At 44.3% G+C, this 16,415-nt stretch overlaps 1 non-coding gene across 1 annotated transcript; it reads right to left on the bottom strand.

The window, feature by feature from the left end:
• Positions 1–925: 925 nt before the first annotated feature.
• Trnaq-cug (transfer RNA glutamine (anticodon CUG)) lies at positions 926–1,000 on the bottom strand. Its single transcript has one exon. It is a non-coding gene; the product is annotated as a tRNA-Gln (tRNA).
• Positions 1,001–16,415: the final 15,415 nt, after the last annotated feature.

The following is a 16,415-nucleotide window of genomic DNA, read 5'->3' as shown; positions in this document are numbered from 1 at the left end:
ATGATTAATTACACAATTAGGACCTATCTTTACTTGATTTTCACGACCAAAATAAATAAAGTACACTAACCTAACCTTTTTTTTCTGCAACTAGACAGTTTCCGGGGGGGGGGGGGGGGGGGACTTTGGCTCAGTCACAGAAAGAGCACCACCAATTCCAAGCGCCTCTGGTGGTATAATTGTTTAGGAGGGTGCACTTGGATTTCCTGTCAAGAAGGACCAGAGTTCAAGTTCCTGAAAGGGCACTGCCAATTTCAATTTCTTGGTTGATAGATGAGGTGGGACGTCATAACAGCTCTTGGACATAGAAATTCCTACCAAAATTCGAAATTCCAGATAGAATTCGAAATTCCCGTCAAAATTCGAAATTCCAGCCAGGTGGGTAGGGAAAGGGGGTGTGGGTGTGGGCGTAATCTGGGGTGGGAGTGGCGTGGTCGCGGGAGTGGGCGTGGCCGGGGGTTTGGAAAGAATTGATCAATTTATTTAATTTGCATATCAATTTGATATCAAAACCGTTCCGATGATCTCCCTACTACTAACATGACAGAAATTCCCTGTACAAAACGTCATGTTATGCATCTGTGTGCACTTGACATAAATAATCGTAATGTCAAACTTCCTGGCCGGTTAAAACTGTGTGCCCGACTGAGACTCGAACTCGGGACCTTTGGCTTTCGCGGGCAAGTGCACTGCCAACTGAGCTACCCAAGCAGGACTGACGCCCCGTACTCACAGCTTTACTTCTGCCAGTATCTCGTCTCCTACCTTCCAAACTTTACAGAAGCTCTCCTGCGAACCCTGCAGAACTAGGACTCCTGAAAGAAACGATCCCCCAGCCACAGCCTGGGGGATGTTTCCAGAATGAGATTTTCACTCTGCAGCGGAGTGTGCGCCGATATGAAATTTCCTGGCAGATTAAAACTGTGTGCCGGACCGAGACTCGAACTCGGGACCTTTGCCTTCAGCGGGCAAGTGCTCTACCAACTGAGCTACCCAAGCACGACTCACGCCCCGTCCTCACAGCTTTACTTCTGCCAGTATCTCGTCTCCCCAGGCTGTGGCTAAGCCATGTCTCCGCAATATCCTGTTTTCAGGAGTGATAGTTCTGCAGGGTTCGCAGGAGAGTTTCTGTAAAGTCTGGAAGGTAGGAGACGAGGTACTGGCAGAAGTAAAGCTGTGAGGACGGGGCGTGAGTCGTGCTTCGGTAGCTCAGTTGGTAGAGCACTTGCCCGCGAAAGGCAAAGGTCCCCAATTCGAGTCTCGGTCCGGCACACAGTTTTAATCGGCCATGAAGTTTCATATCAGCGCACACTCCGCTACAGAGTGAATATCTCATTCTGGAATCATAAAGTCATTTCATTAAAAAAAAGGAAAATGTAAAGTAATCTGGGTGACAATGTCACATAAATAAGTATCCTTTCTACATACATACAGTGCGCAAAATGTATCACTTTTTCGAAATCCCATAGTTGTCTGCCATTAGGTTTTCCATAAGTTTTAAACTAAGCTCAGAAGTGCCTACAACCTTCCTTTGTAATGGTGGAATGACGTGGCACCCTGTGACGTCACCCTTTGGGTCGGCGACGCGTCAAACTGCAAAGTCTCGACATATGGGAAAGAAGGCCACAGCTCAGAAGATCATGAAAGTGTAAGGTGGGTTCATAATGTCACATTGGCACCAAATTTCAGCACAATTCTGCCCAAAGCCATCGTGGACGTGCCACACCATGGGGAAATCGTCACACCCTCCCTCAGCCATATTTGACACCTTCTTTTGACGCCTGTACAATGGATCATTGAAATAAGGCGAATTTCTTACGAGTGGCCGAGGAAAACATTTCAGACACGATGGGGCTCAGAATCGACACGGAATGTTTCACCAGGTGGCGTGAAGGGGCGTCAATGAAACCACCTCGTTCCTTGGGCATTGATGCCCACATTCATTTCGCGGTTGACAACGGCAGTTGGCAGTGTGAGGACGACGCTCTTGACAGTCGAAATTGCTGACACTCCCCGGACGATTCCACTGTTCTCTAAGGACATCTTTGGGCTTCACCCCCATTGAACGTGATCTGACCCCTTTGGAGTGTAGTGGAGAGTACAATGTTAGCTCTGGTTTTGGAACCACTAGGGACCGTTCAAAGCCGTTCGCGGAAATTTGAACTTGATCCGAAGCAGCAAAGGCTGTTTTTGCTTTTTCAGCCCTCCTCCTTCGCTCCCTGTTGTGGCGTGATCACGGAGGAGTGCTACAGTGACATGTGCGTGAATAAAACAGCAAGGGGTTACATTAGGACCCGCCCCAGTTCGGCAACACCCAAGGCGCCACCAACGTTAAGAATGTGCCTGTCAGAAGCATTGATACCCATTCAGCTAAGTGCTGTTCCACCTAACGCTTGCCGGCCGCGGTGGTGTAGCGGTTCTAGGCGCGCAGTCTGGAACCGCGCGACTGCTACGGTCGCAGGTTCGAATCCTGCCTCGGGCATGGATGTGTGTGATGTCCTTAGGTTAGTTAGGTTTAAGTAGTTCTAAGTTCTAGGGGACTGTTGACCACAGATGTTAAGTCCCATAGTTCTCAGAGCCATTTGAACCATTTGAACCTAACGCTTCGTTCACATCGTCACCGTCGACGGTCGTCAGTCATTGTCGCCAGAGGTCGCTCGATAACATCGGTCGAAAGCGTGGTCACAGTGCGTCCGATTTCCCTCGCCAGTTTTTGGCAGAGTCAAAGGAGGTTAGGTTAAGTTCGATTAGAATCTATTCTATGTATGAAGTAGGTTAGATTTTAGCCTCTTAGGGTGGGGTGGATACTACGACCTCCCTGTGCTTGGATGCGAGTGCCGTGTAGCGGCTGCTGCTATTAAAGAGATGCCGAAATCATCTGAATGAGCTTTCCTGTCTCGTGAAGAACGTGGCGAGTACTATACACTCTGCCCTCAGTTGTCGGTGTAACTGGACAAGTTTTACGGATATATGAGATGACGGGAGAGACGTTCTGTTACATACTCGAGATAATTCGTGATGACCTTTAAAAGCAAGTTATAATCACTCTGTTTAGCTGTATTTGTTTAAAGTTGTGCAAAAGTATGTTACTTAACCTTCAATCACTGTCATTTAGCACACGAGTGAAAGACAAGCATAAAGCGTAGTACAAGACACCCTGATACCCTACAGCACTTAAAAGTGGAAATAGATACCGCACACCACATTTGCAGATCACTACGTATTAACAGAACCACTACCCTACTGGCATAAAACGCCAGTAAGCAGTAATAATTTGTAGCCAACTAATGACAAGCTACCACGAGGAAGATCCAGTACAGCAGCTACAAGCGTATGAGATACGGTAACCTTTTCACAATTCTTTTTGAGGTTATAATCTACGCGTAAAATTTCCAATAAAGATTTTGCTCAATTGGATTTTAGAATAAACCTGCGATTTCAGTCCATAGTTTCCGAACTATATCGGGAGTGTAATATTTTCAACCTCAGGATCCCACAAACTCACTCTTCCTTGGACTAAACCTACCAGTTTCTCATGCTCCATATTTCGTGTGCGAGAACGTCGGTCGATTTCACAGAAGAAGACAAACTAATTTGAATTTCAGCGATTGTCGTCCGAAGTCGGGAGGTAACATCGGCTATACTGTGACCGCGCAAGTACTGGCGTCCTCATTTCAAAAGGACGATGTTGGGCGTCGGCGGATTCCACCGATATCGGATCCACTGTTACTGCAGCCTAAGGAACGTCGGAGGAATTGCCTGCGCTCAGCCACTAGAGAAACCACAAGACACCACTCAGTTAAATGTATATCGAGTCTCCGATGTTTATATCTTTAAAGTGGTCAATAAAGATGTGTGGTTGCCATAGACGGTATTGGGGGTGGGGGCGGAAGGGGACGGATAGGGGGTCCTTAGAGGGACCCAACAGCGTCTCATTTACAACATATCAATGTCAAATCTATCCGTAATCACGTCACAGGAGGAGCGAAGCAGGAGGGCTGACAAAGCTGAAATATCCTCCGCTTCTTCAAATCACGTTCAAATTTTCGAATATTTCTAATTTTGCCTTTATGATTTTTTCGCAAGATATAACTAGGAGTAAGTGATACACTTTTTTCGCTCCTCTGGGAAGTATACTTCCTGAATTTCAAGAGTAAACCACATTAAACCACACAGAAGAGAGCGGCTTTAAATACACTGGTACACAGAGCAAAAACCGATCCCTACGAAAACCACTTGGATTCCGAAATCAGTCATCTGAAGTATGTCTTCCGGAATAACATCTATGTGTCAACGATATAAAGTCAGTATTCACCAAGACAAGGAAAAAACGTGAAAATGTTGAGCATTCACGTGATGATCCACCGATTGCATTCCTAATAGACAGAGTCCCGGGGAGACGTAGCAGATCTGTTTTCCGACCTCTTAGGAAGTTGCAGCAGATGTTACGCCCTGTGAAGGACAGTCTCGGCCCCAGGATTCCTGGAATTTACAACGTTCCACATGAACGCGGGAACAATTACATCGGTCAGTGCATCCACACATTACAGACCGTCGTGCAGCAAATCAAAGGCATATTAAAAGTTGTGAGCTGGAGAAATCCGCAGTTGCTGAGCACAGTCTCACAAACAAACATAAAATACTGTTTGACGAAACAAAAGGTTTGTCCCAGGCTCTCACGTACTGGGACTCTATAATTAAAGAGATTGTAGAAATAGGAATGTTTGAGGAAACCTTCAACAATGACGGTGGATATCATCTCAGCGATGCAGCGAGCACTCGATGCAGCGAAGAGTCACAGATATTTGTCGCAATGTTTATGCAACGGCGGGAGCGTGGCGACACCAACGCAGACGTTGACACGTTCTGAGATATCATGACGTAACTACCTTCCAATAAGAAGCCGTATTTGGACTGCATAAGGCCACCACAGCAGCGAGTTTGACAGTGAGTTGCTCTTGACCACAACGATGGTGGAAATCATCGAAAGCTCTAGGTTTTACCCTGAATTGACGCGACAAGAAGTTCGAGTATGTTTTACACGATAGTCGACAACAATGTTACTTATAATCCGTCTCGATTGCAAAAATTTTTATTCACATGACCGGTTTCAGTTCCTCTAGAACCATCTTCAGATCTAAAATGACAACGATACTAATTTACTATTTCACAAATGCAAACCTTTTTCTTCCCATCAATATCAAATGTACTATGACGTACCTGCAATTTCGGTTACAGGAGTAACCCGTCCACACACAAAACAACCTTCACATGCTAAGTCACAGTAAATTGGTTGGCAGAATGCACGTCATTTATATTTATTATAAAACTATTACCGGCAGGTGGCGTCTCGTGCATTTGTTACATTACATATGCACATACCGTATTAATTAGATTTTTCTAATTTACTTTTATCTCTAAAAATACTTAGTTAAAATCCGTAGTTGTCAAGGTTAAAATCTGTACTTGTCAAAATTAAAATACACAAAAAATTATCATTTTTGTACGATCGAAAACAAAGGGCAATTTCTATATCCATGGCGCTGGTGTAGACTTGTTTTCCTCCATGGTCTGCTACCGTGGTTCCCCGCTATTTCGTCTGATGTCCATCGCCGTGGGTAAGAGGGCCGTGCAGGAGATCTCCGTTAACGACGTTAGGCGCTGCACGCATCTTCCAGCTGTTTCACCGTGCACCATCTCTCATCCTTCGACTTGGACTTCTATACGCGACAATGATCATTTCAGTCGTCGGCGGCGGCAGCGGCGGCGGCTGATACTCGTATCCGAGTTTTCATTTCTTTCCTGAGATTTCCTTTGTCACGGTTCAGGCGTGGAAGTGTCGTTGATGGCTTAGCAATCCAATCGTAGCGTGGAACAGGCGGCCACAGACATTACAGCTGATGGAAGGTGGAGGACGTGGCAGAGCCTGGAAGAGTTTACGTCTCCGGCGTTTGTCATTCTCCATTCTTCGACGTTCCAGCTCAAAGTTTTGAAGAGCATTTGAGGTAACTGAGTGCCAGCGACTTCGATCTTCTGCTATTGTGGACCTGTTACTCGGATCGATGTTCACGTTTTTCAGATTTCTCAGATTTTTCTTGTACTGATCCTTATAACGTTTGAGAGGGGCACCTCGTGGCCTTTTACCTGTGCTCACTTCGCTGTACAGCATTTGGCGTGGAAGTCTGTCATTTTTCATCCGCTTGACATGTCCGACACATCTGAGTTGATACCCAATGATAAGAGCTTCCATGCTACACATTTTTGCTTTCTCAAGAACAGCCGTGTTGGATATGAAGTCATCCCATTTCAGGTTCATGATATATCTTAGCTTCTGTTGGTTGAAGCGTTCTAGTTTCTTCAGATCACAGCAATATAACGTCCAGGTTTCGCAACCATATAGCAGGGTGGAAATTACTATAGCTTTTTACACCATCAGTTAGGTGTACAGTGTTAGGTCTTTATTCAGGAAGACACGCTTTGTAAGACGTTCAAATGCTACATGGGCGGCACGTAATCTATTCTCCACATCTTTTCCAGATGAGCAGTTAGATGACAGTATGCTTCCTAGGTAGAGGAAATGGTCCACTTGTTCCAAGGGTGTATCATTCTGAAATCAGGAACGGAGGAGCCAGGAGTTGGCTGCGCCATCACCTTTGTCTTTGGAATACTGATGGAGAGACCAAATCGTTCGTACGCCCTGCTGAAGGAATCAACTGACAGCTGCAACTCTGCAGGTGAATGAGCTGGAGAAGCATTGTCATCAGCATACTGCAGCTCTGTCACACGAGTGGTACTGGTGAACCTTTTTGAATGGAGTCTGGACTGGTTGAATAATCCTCAATCGTACCTGTACTTTAGTTCTATTCTTGCATTGTTTACGGATGTCTCGTAAAGCATAGCTGCCAGATACAATGCAAATAATGTAATTTCAGTAAGTCGTCATAAATACTAAAATAGGCGTTATGGTTGAACTCGCTTTGCTCGTTGAGGAGGGATAGGATGAGAAAGGTTTGCATTTGTGAAATAGTAAATTAGTATCATTGCCATTTCAGATCTGAAGATGGTTCTAGTGGAGCCAAAACCGGTCATGTGAACAAACATTTTTTCGATCAAGAGGGATTATAGGTAACATTGTATAACCAGCGATTGTGGTATCCCATCAGACATTATGTCTGTTTTTGCGATAGTCGACTACTTGATATTTCCTTGATGTAATCGTTTCTCAGGTGACTTCCAGTGAGTAGTCCATCTTCGAAGTCACCGAGATCTGCAGGACGACCCAGTCTGCTGATACTGCTTCTTAACTAACACCAGGATAGTCCACACCTCAACTGTGCGGCTGGTCCCGGCGGAGGTTCGAGTCCTCCCTCGGGCATGGGTGTGTGTGTTTGTCCTTAGGATAATTTAGGTTAAGTAGTGTGTAAGCTTAGGGACCTTCGACCATAAATATAATAGACTGGCCCTGACGTCATTTTCGTGGCTCCAACATCTCTGGGCTAAAGTCACGTGAATGCTGGCAAAATATGGTTGTTTCGTGTTGCGCTTATGGCTGTACTCAGCGTTTTGTCGGGGGAAATGGCATTACATTTCACGTGTAAGTGTTTCTATGAGAGTGCAGATGCGTTTATTGAAATCTGCTCACGTGACTTTTATATACACTCCTGGAAATGGAAAAAAGAACACATTGACACCGGTGTCTCAGACCCACCATACTTGCTCCGGACACTGCGAGAGGGCTGTACAAGCAATGATCACACGCATGGCACAGCGGACACACCAGGAACCGCGGTGTTGGCCATCGAATGGCGCTAGCTGCGCAGCATTTGTGCACCGCCGCCGTCAGTGTCAGCCAGTTTGCCGTGGCATACGGAGCTCCATCGCAGTCTTTAACACTGGTAGCATGCCGCGACAGCGTGGACGTGAACCGTATGTGCAGTTGACGGACTTTGAGCGAGGGCGTATAGTGGGCATGCGGGAGGCCGGGTGGACGTACCGCCGAATTGCTCAACACGTGGGGCGTGAGGTCTCCACAGTACATCGATGTTGTCGCCAGTGGTCAGCGGAAGGTGCACGTGCCCGTCGACCTGGGACCGGACCGCAGCGACGCACGGATGCACGCCAAGACCGTAGGATCCTACGCAGTGCCGTAGGGGACCGCACCGCCACTTCCCAGCAAATTAGGGACACTGTTGCGCCTGGGGTATCGGCGAGGACCATTAGCAACAGTCTCCACGAAGCTGGGCTACGGTCCCGCACACCGTTAGGCCGTCTTCCGCTCACGCCCCAACATCGTGCAGCCCGCCTCCAGTGGTGTCGCGACAGGCGTGAATGGAGGGACGAATGGAGACGTGTCGTCTTCAGCGATGAGAGTCGCTTCTGCCTTGGTGCCAATGATGGTCGTATGCGTGTTTGGCGCCGTGCAGGTGAGCGCCACAATCAGGACTGCATACGACCGAGGCACACAGGGCCAACACCCGGCATCATGGTGTGGGGAGCGATCTCCTACACTGGCCGTACACCACTGGTGATCGTCGAGGGGACACTGAATAGTGCACGGTACATCCAAACCGTCATCGAACCCATCGTTCTACCATTCCTAGACCGGCAAGGGAACTTGCTGTTCCAACAGGACAATGCACGTCCGCATGTATCCCGTGCCACCCAACGTGCTCTAGAAGGTGTAAGTCAACTACCCTGGCCAGCAAGATCTCCGGATCTGTCCCCCACTGAGCATGTTTGGGACTGGATGAAGCGTCGTCTCACGCGGTCTGCACGTCCAGCACGAACGCTGGTCCAACTGAGGCGCCAGGTGGAAATGGCATGGCAAGCCGTTCCACAGGACTACATCCACCATCTCTACGATCGTCTCCATGAGAGAATAGCAGCCTGCATTGCTGCGAAAGGTGGATATACACTGTACTAGTGCCGACATTGTGCATGCTCTGTTGCCTGTGTCTATGTGCCTGTGGTTCTGTCAGTGTGATCATGTGCTGAATCTGACCCCAGGAATGTGTCAATAAAGTTTCCCCTTCCTGGGACAATGAATTCACGGTGTTCTTATTTCAATTTCCAGGAGTGTATTTCTTACACTTGAAATAGAGTATCACGTAAATTAAAGTGTTGAAAGTGATGGCTGTAAAGTCAGCCTCATAATACATTTTGTAAAGTATCTGTGGTAATTCGGTTACAGAAGTTAAGTATACCTGTTTTTCGTTCCTACTCATAGGTTCCCTAAGGACGAAAACCGAAGGCAGCTTTGGATACAGACCCTGAAACGGAAAAACTAAGCCAACTGCACATACGTGCCTTTTTGTATATACAAGTGAAATTATAATATGGTAAGAGGACCTATAGTCGACAAATGAAGAGAATTTTTTTCTACCTTTTAATACTATTAAATAAATGTAGGCTCCAAAATTATTTTCTGAAACTTCAAAGTCTCACCTTTCATCTAAAATTTCATTTTTTTTAAACTGATAGTTTAAACTTTTGTAAAAATAGTAGGAACTGAACCTTTGAAGTGCACTCTGAAATGGACCTGCTCCTAAAGTCGACAATTTTGGCACCTATAGTTGACATAATTCCCATATCCCATTTTCTTTTATAAGTAACTATAGCTCAAAACGCGGCGAATCCAATGTGTAAAGTTTTGACACGAGCCCACTCTTACTGTTTAAAAGAATTTTAACGACATTTTACTTTAATTGATAGTTTATAGTAATTTCGTCCCGCTGCTCAACAGAGGGGCGTTCGATGTATTTGTTAGATTTTATAAATGGTACTGTGAACAAATCCAGGTCAAATGTAGTTCTGACATAATTTTTCGCAAATAAAAAAGTAATTTTTGTTGGAAGCGTTTGGCAGTCAATTGAGAAATGTGGAGAAAATACGATACAAACATAGGATGGCAGACCGCTGATTTGAAATCCCGCCACGTTTTGCCAACAGTCACGTGGTTTATGTTGGAGCCACACCAGCCCTATAGCTTCTGCACAGCAAGGCCAGTCTACTGGTATCTATGGTCGAAGTTAGGTGTAACCTCCCCCTCACTTATCGACCTTAATGACAGTGAAAAATTAAACCGCGTGTACCTAATGGAAATTTGGAAAAAGCAATCGTTACCGAAGTTAATTTGTCGGTAAAAAGGGAGGAAAGGGTTACATCTAAATGAAAGGAAAAATGCAAATGAAATTGGTGGAAATTAATTTTGAGAAAAGGGTAAAAATAATAAACAAAGTAAATGTGCAGTCGTTACGCTAACAATTAATTGGCGTTAATTAGATATTTGAGATTTGGGGAAAATTACGCTCGCCAGTCCTATGGACAACTACTATAATAACTGAAAATGAAAGATTAATGCACAAATAATTAGCACTAAAAGCATGGCAACTGAAGGTTGACACGTGCTGTGTGAAAACCGAATCTTTGTCAGAAGTAATAAATTTCGCTACACTCTGACTTAATTTAGCAAAAGAATTAATAAAACCGGAAAATTGAAAGTTAATTTAGTGACTGAACTTAATAGTGAACTTTGTTTCTGAAGCACTACGAATTTAATAAAATAAGGTTAGTCTTGGGCTACCTCAACAATCATTTAAACAGCTATTTGAATCCACGCAATTTAGAAATAAGAGATTTAACTTTGAACCTGAATTAAATGATTCTGAACAATTAGCAATAGTAAAATTTAGTACGTACCAAGCTGAGCTGCAGTCATAGGTAAGCTAAAATATGGTAACAAAACTGGCACTCTTAATTTGTGCTTGTGTAATCTAAATATTGTAGCCAGCTATGAATACTTTAACTGAAGTAAGAAATTAAAGCAGTGAAATGGAATGATATTACTTTAATGCTGGCGTTTGAATTTCAATGACACTCGGGTTCATTCCGGAAAAGGAAGGGACCCTGCTTGGTAACGCAATTGGGACAATGAGCAACAAATGTTCATGCTAAGTTGCTGTAATTTTAGTTATGCAAATGGAACAGTTTGAAAAGCTGAGGCCTGCCATACAGTTCTAAAAGTTTACGTGCTTCCAGTCTTCCTTGTTGGCTGATTGAAGGTTTGAAGCCGTCGATCGAGGAGGTGGCGACAGTCATTCATTGTCGGCCGTCGCTGTTGCTGAAGCTGGATGTTGGCGCGCCTTCTTCTCGACACGGTCACCAGGCGAAACGGGCTCTTGATGTGCGACAGCTAATGCTTCCCGTCCGCGACACCGGGTCAGAAACTATCTTAGCAAGTCGAGCGCAATTACATGCTGCCAAACCCCGAAAGTGCGACAACTCGCTGGTGCGTCACACAACACACCTGCTCCACCGCCCTACTCCAGCCAGACTCTCCTCTGCGCGGGCTCCATTGGGCGGAGTTAACACTACCAAAGATCCTAAACACTTTGCTTGTCCACACGACCTATCGATGTAATCGTTCGATAGCATAGTTTTCCCTAGGCGAAACCCAGCATAAAAATACAAATAATATTTACAAAACAAACCAACTATACATCGACATAAATGCATATATATATATATATATATATATATATATATATATATATATATATATATATATACAGGGTGAGTCACCTAACGTTACCGCTGGATGTATTTCGTAAACCACATCAAATACTGACGAACCGATTCCACAGACCGAACGTGAGGAGAGGGGCTAGTGTAATTGTTTAATACAATTCATACAAAAATGCACGGAAGTATGTTTTTTAACACAAACCTACGTTTTTTAAATGGAACCAAGTTAGTTTTGTTAGCACATCCGAACATATAAACAAATACGTAATCAGTGCCGTTTGTTGCATTGTAAAATGTTAATTACATCCGGAGATATTGTAACCTAAAGTTGACGCTTGAAACCTCCGACGTTCAGTTGCGTGTTGTAACAAACACGGGCCACGGGCGTTTCATAGCACGTGGAGGACGCATAAATTGGCCAGCCCGTTCTCCTGGTCTTACACCTCTGGACTTCTTTCTGTGGGGTACGTTAAAGGAGAATGTGTACCGTGATGTGCCTACAACCCCAGAGGATATGAAACAACGTATTGTGGAACACTCGGCGACATTACACCAAATGTACTGCGCCGTGTACGAAATTCATTACACCAGCGATTGCAATTGTGTGCGACAAATGATGGCCACCACAATGAGCATCTGTTGGCCTGACATGTCGGGGCACACTCTATTCCACTCCATAATTGAAAACGGAAACCACGTGTGTACGTGTACCTCACCCCTCATGTTAATGTACATGTGCGTCAGTGAAAAAGACCAATAAAAGGTGTTAGCATGTGGACGTAATGTGCTGTTCCAGTCCCTTCTGTACCTAAGGTCCATCACCGTTCCCTTTGGATCCCTACGTAATTCGGTGCTCTCCGATACACACGATCGAACAGCGGAGGAGTGGTACTCAAGCGTCAACTTTAGGTTACAATATCTCCGGATGTAATTAACATTTTACAATGCAACGAACGGCACTGATTACGTATTTGTTTATATGTTCATATGTGCTAACAAAACTAACAGGGTTCCATTTTAAAAAAAGTAGGTTTGTGTTAAAAAACATACTTCCGTGCATTTTTGTATGAATTGTATTAAACAATTACACTAGCCCCTCTCCTCACGTTCGATCTGTGGAATCGATTCGTCAGTATTTGATGTGGTTTACGAAATATATCCAGCGGTAATGTTAGGTGACTCACCCTGTATATAGAACAATTACAATATATAAAGACTTAGAAATGTCATATCTTCAGGTAGCAAAATAAGGAAAAAAATTTATAGTACGATAGATGGAAATAGGAGGATATGCATTTCTGGCGTTACATAGGGACTGATGACCTCAGCAGAGAAGTCCCATAAGTTTTCACACACATTTGAATTTGAACATCGACAACTTATTTTATACTGGCGGATCCCATTCTGTGACATGATGTGGTCAGTTCCTCATTACACAAAGGCGTCGGGATACTTTCGATAAGATAGTCAATTTTCGCTAATATGGGTGATATTATTCAGAGGCCCGATTTGTGTCCTTCACTAGTGTATTGTGTGAACGCTCGCGACTTGTTGCTGCGCGTACCACAGTCCTGCACCAGGCAGGGCGCGCGGTGACCCGCAGACTCGGTCCTGCACTCGGTCCCCCTCCCCCACCACCTCACTCCCGATAACGGCTTTAATTACGCCAGTCACCGCTTGCCGGCGCTGTCAGCGGGAGTCTGCGGCCCGCCAGTTATTCCATTAGGCCTCCCCGCTGCGGGGCGCGCCCTCAACTTCGGACACGACGTCTCAACTTGCCGTTGCGCCCCGCCGCGTCACGCCACTGGCGCAAATGCAGTCCCGGCTCACTCGGCCGCAGTTGATGTTACACAGCAGCGGGCGTGACCGCGCTCGTTACCAGGATCCAGCTGTGCTGCATTAACACAGAGTGACATTTCGGTGCTTATAGAAACTTCGCAAAGGAAAGGCAAACCTACGTTTCTAGCATTTGTAAACTCAGAGAAAGCTTTTGACAATGTTGACTGGAATACCCTCTTTCAAATTCTGAAGGTGGCAGGGGTAAAATATAGGGAGCGAAAGGCTATTTACAATTTGTATAGAAACCAGATGGCAGTTATAAGAGTTGAGGGGCAAGGAAAGGAAGCAGCGGTTGGGTAGGGAGTGAGACAGGGTTGTAGCCTCTCCACGATGCTATTCAATCTGTATGTTGAGCAAGCAGTGAAGGAAACAAAAGAAAAATTCGGAGTAGGTATTAAAATCCATGGAGAAGAAATAAAAACTTTGAGATTCGCCGATGACATTGTAATTCTGTCAGAGACAGCAAAGGACTTGGAAGAGCAGTTGAATGGAATGGATAGTGTCTTGAAAGGAGGATATAAGATGAACATCAACAAAAGCAAAACGCGGATAATGGAATGTAGTCGAATTAAGTCGGGTGATGCTGAGGGTATTGGATTAGGTAATGAGACACTTAAAGTAGTAAAGGGGTTTTGCTATTATGGGAGCAAAATAACTGATGATGGTCGAAGTTGAGAGGATATAAAATGTAGACTGGCGATGGCAAAGAGAGCGTTTCTGAAGAAGAAAAATTTGTTAACATCGAGTATAGATTTTAATGTCAGGAATTCGTTTCTGAAAGTATTTGTATGGAGTGTAGCCATGTATGAAAGTGAAATATGGACGATCAATAGTTTAGACAAGAAGAGAATAGAAGCTTTCGAAATGTGGTGCTACAGAGGAATGCTGAAGATTAGATGGGTAGATCACATAACTAATGAAGAGCTGTTGAATAGTATTGGGGAGAAGAGATGTTTGTGGCACAATTTGACTAGAACAATGGATCGGTTGGAAGGACATGTTTAAAAATGGTTCAAATGGCTCTGAGCACTATGGGACTTAACATCTGAAGTCATCAGTCCCCTAGAACTTAGAACTACTTAAACCGAACTAACCTAAGGACATCACACACATCCATGCCCGAGGCACGATTCGAACCTGCGACCGTAGCAGTCCCGCGGTTCCGGACTGCATCGCTTAGAACCGCACGGGCACCGCGGCCGGCTTAGGACATGTTCTGAGGCATCAAGGGATCACCGATTTAGTATTGGAGGGCAGCGTGGAGGGTAAAATTCGGAGAGGGAGACCAAGAGATGAATACATTAAGCAGATTCAGAAGGATATACGTTTCAGTAGGTACTGGGAGATGAAGAAGCTTGCACAGGATAGAGTAGCATGGAGAGCTGCATCAAACCAGCCTCAGGACTGAAGACCACAACAACAACAGAAACTTTGCTTGCGAAGAGTACAGATAATTCGTAGACGAAAATTTCTATTCCACTTTATGTTTACCGAACAGTTTAGTCAATAACTAACATCGAAATTTTTGTGTGTAAGAACGTCCTTTCTTTTCTTGTTTTGCGTTATCAGTCTCCTGAAGTTCGATGCGGCTCGCCACAAATTTCGTTCTCTTCAGCCCAGAGTAGCACTGACAAACTACGTTCTCAGTTATCTGTTTGATCCATTCCATTCTCTTTCTCCCCTATAGAGTTTTTACCCTCTACAGCTCTCTCTAATACCACATAGATTATCCCATGATGTCTTAACGCATGACCTCTCACCGAGTCACTAATTCTTGTCAGTAATTTTCATTTGTGTCTTTCTTCGCCGATTTTTTGGAGAATCTCCTCATTCTTTATCTTATCGATCCACCTAATTTTCAACAGCCTTCTACTGCATTACATCTCAAGTGCTTCTTCATTTACGGTTTGCCCACAGTCTATGAACCATTTCCATACAACAGAAATTTTGTAGAAATTAGTAAGCTAACATACTTTGCATACTTCCACTCTCTGATGTCCTACGCAAAAATATTCTGGGGCAACTCAACACTTAGGCGAAAGGTATTCACTGCTCAAAAGAAAGTAGTTAGAATAATGTGTGGGGTTCATAGTCGCTCATCTTGTAGACATCTGTTTACAAGGTTAGTAATTCTTACAACTACTTCACAGTACATTTACTCAGTATGTAGGGAAGCAGCCTACTCACGCCTTATAAAATTCACATCAGTCTTTCCATTGTGTGCCAGCCTAGTTCGCTGTAACTAGCTCTGACGTCATAAATGTCGCGCAATACTTTAAAAATCAAGTAAATGACCTGAAACGTTTCTAGCATGTCAGGAGTAATACTAAATCAACATGTGTTGAATATCAGTTCAATAACTTTAACCATTTTCGAAATCTGGATGTTTTTCTGAAAAAATCATTGGCGCAACAGAAAAGAGCTAGAAACTTAAAAGTTTATATTCAGATTCCTTTTTCATAATAATTCAGTAGAAACAGTACTCTGGATCTCACAAATTAAAATTTTAGTGGAAATTCAGGATTTTCTTGTTTTTGTCTTAAAAATTAAGGAAGCGAGATAGATTGAGTAGGCGAATAAATAAGGCTAGGATGTTTAAATTTAAGTAGAAGGGAGATCCGCTATAATCATAAAGATGTGAGAAGTTTCAATTGAATAAATATAAAACTATAGCGATATCGTATCTCCAAAGGGCAAGTTCAGAGCTCATCTACTGCGTGTAGTACAATTACATTAATTCTCTCGCCCAAAATATTTGACTTAGCCACCTCAGACTTTTATTATGATTACTTACCTGTGTGCTGAATGCACATTTAAATTGAGAGCTTCATCGGCCATCAGCAAAGGAAGCGATGATTTGTTCAATAACTTAAAGTGGTGCATTACTAGGGCAGCGGCTAGTTGGGAGAGCAATTTTGATCAGGCGATCCCTTAGCCGTCCGCACCGCGGCTTTATATATAAGAACGCTGCGCGAGAGAAGAAGGCCCCAGTTCTCTCCAGACGCTGAATAGCACACCACCTGTGCCGGGAGTCGCGTCGCGTCTGTATAATT

The sequence above is a fragment of the Schistocerca cancellata genome, chromosome 7 (assembly GCF_023864275.1).
Source record: "Schistocerca cancellata isolate TAMUIC-IGC-003103 chromosome 7, iqSchCanc2.1, whole genome shotgun sequence".
Lineage (NCBI taxonomy): Eukaryota > Metazoa > Arthropoda > Insecta > Orthoptera > Acrididae > Schistocerca > Schistocerca cancellata.
This window is presented reverse-complemented; position numbering and strand designations above follow the sequence as displayed.